At 37.9% G+C, this 2500-nt stretch overlaps 1 protein-coding gene across 1 annotated transcript in view; it reads right to left on the bottom strand.

The window, feature by feature from the left end:
- The window catches only part of LOC125033265, a 10828-nt gene that overhangs the window by 931 nt on the left and 7397 nt on the right, over positions 1-2500 (bottom strand). Inside the window, exon 5 of the mRNA XM_047624648.1 lies at positions 1-1968. This exon is cut by the window's left edge and continues 931 nt beyond it. The gene's annotated coding sequence lies outside the window, so the exon portion shown is untranslated. The remainder of the gene's footprint in view (positions 1969-2500) is intronic.

Raw genomic sequence — 2500 nt, 5'->3', positions numbered from 1 at the left:
AAGACTGTGCAGGCTAAATGGCACTGTCCAAACCCAAATTAATGTACGGATTGACAGCAGTGCCAACCTCTATTCTTAGTTCCGGATAACAACAGTCACTGTCATAGTGATACGACAGTGACATTGGGAAACCACCTGTGGGCAATGACACTTTCAGCACTCTCACGTGTCAGGAGTGGCGAATGACACTGCCCATTGCCAAGTCATTCAGAGTCGACTTTACTCTCACAGAATGCTGATAACTTCTCACAACACTGGATTTCCGTGACATCAGTATCACAGAAAGAGAGTTCTGTGTCAGCTGTAATACCCAGTGCGTAGAAAATACCAAAAGTTGATGTAGATACAGAAGTGCAATGTTAGTTTGGATATATTTACAAAGATTATTTTCTTTTGGGTTTCTTTTGCATTCACTCGCACAATACACACGCTTATCCCTTATAACATATAAAAAAGCAGTTGATACCGCATCATCATCGCTATCAAATGATATGCTAAGTAGAGATATACATGGACATGTGGCTATGTAAAATAGTGAAATTTTTTGGCCTGCCATATATTTCATTCACATTATACACAATCATTCATTCGTGATTAAAAAAGAAATGTCATTCTCGATTATAATTTCTTTTTTTTTGTCATAACATGTCACCTGAAAACCTGATATAACGGTATAATTTATCGTTGAAACCAAGAACGCTAGGCATATCCTCATATATTAGAAAAAATATGTCGATAGCTTCTGCATGGTCAATCTACCTGGTCCCATGAGAAAACTGGTCGTTGACAACCCTAACTTTTTCAAAAAAAAAAAAAAAAAAAATCTCAAATTCAAAAGAACTTACTCTAGGAGGCTTTACATTGAGGCACCTTTTATTCTTTTTTTCTGGTTTACTTGAAAGTAAAAACAGATTAAAGAAACTCAAAATTATCCGTAAATATCCATCGGCAATTTAGGTACGAGAGCAACGGCGTCGTTGACTTTCTTGAGCAATAAAAAATTACGAAAATTTAGAAGAGTTTGTGCTGGCGAGGACATGCCCGCCTTCCTGATCCGGAGACACACAGTACTACAGCATCGGTTCGCTTGAAATGCTTAATGCTGCGTATGTACAAAGCAGAGGTGGTAATGCTTGCGCGCATGTTTTGATTAAAGAGTAAAAGTTATATAAATAGTTTAAAGTAAGAGAGAACTCTAAACAAAAAAAGATAACAAAAAACAAAAGGACAAGAATTATAGCCCACATTCAGAGGGGACGTGACTAGATCTCGATAACCTCATAAAAAAAAAAAAAAAAAAAAAATCTTAAAATCTACATATGTTGATTTTCACTTTTTTTTTCTTCTCAAAGATTAACGATCCTACTACGAATTAAGTTGTGAATGATCTCATATAATAAGAAATCTCTTCTTATCTCAAAATACAACAAAGAAGGCCAATAAAGATTCAAAATCACAGTCCCTTTCAGAATATGGGCGGTTCGAGCGAGCACCAGGCGCGGCCAGCGGGCAAGATGCCGGATGCCTCTTGCTGTCAGTCGCGGGAGACGGAGCTGGCGCGGACAACCAAGACGACCCAAGAGCATAAGCCAAACGAATCAGCTTATATAAAAAAAAAAGAAAAAAAAGAAACAAAAACAAAAACAGATAATAGATAAACTAAAAAACGAATGAGAAAAAATAAATAATCTAGAAATTAAACCACCCTAAGAAAACAAAATAGAGAGAATACAAAATCAAACCGAAACAAAGGAAAAAATAAAAATAAAACGAAAACAGCACTACGGATCTACGAGGGAGCGATGGGAGAACAGGCCGCCCTGACCGAGTCCCTGATGGCCTTTTGTGCGTATGGGACCCTAGTTCAGGCGACCACTTCTTCAGGTATCATAAAACGAGTACAGCCTTTCACCTTCCTCATCTTCTACCCATGGTGGCAGCTCTAGGCACGAAGAACCTCACCAACAGCTGGGGAAGGAAGAGAAAAGTCAATGAGTTTAGGTTCTCTTATTAGGATTATGGATGTATGTATGAGTATACGTACGTACGTACATGTATACATATTCATATAAACACACACACACACACACACACACACACACACACACACACACACACACACACACACACACACACACACACACACACACTCACACTCACACATATATATACTAACAAAATCTTTTCGTTTTCTGATGTGGAGAAAAAAAATGAAAAACACTGCGTGGTTTGGTTTCATGTGTTATTAATTTGTGTCTGTGTGCGTGATTAAAATTTCAAGGTTTATCAGTAACTTTCTGTAAGGGACTCGTGTATCATTTCACAGGGAACTATTGTTTAACATCAATGTATGTGCGTTTGCGTGTTTGTTTATTTTTGGTTTGTGTAAGTGTATGTATGTGGGAGTGTCTGCGTTTCCGTGTGTGTAAGCATTTGCGTGCATTTGTGCTCGTGTGTGCGTTTACATGTACCTGAAACTGAGTCATTACGTCATTCACAA

The sequence above is a fragment of the Penaeus chinensis genome, chromosome 16 (assembly GCF_019202785.1).
Source record: "Penaeus chinensis breed Huanghai No. 1 chromosome 16, ASM1920278v2, whole genome shotgun sequence".
Classification (NCBI taxonomy): domain Eukaryota; kingdom Metazoa; phylum Arthropoda; class Malacostraca; order Decapoda; family Penaeidae; genus Penaeus; species Penaeus chinensis.
Note: the sequence above shows the minus strand (reverse complement) of the source record. Positions and strands in the feature narration are given on the sequence as shown.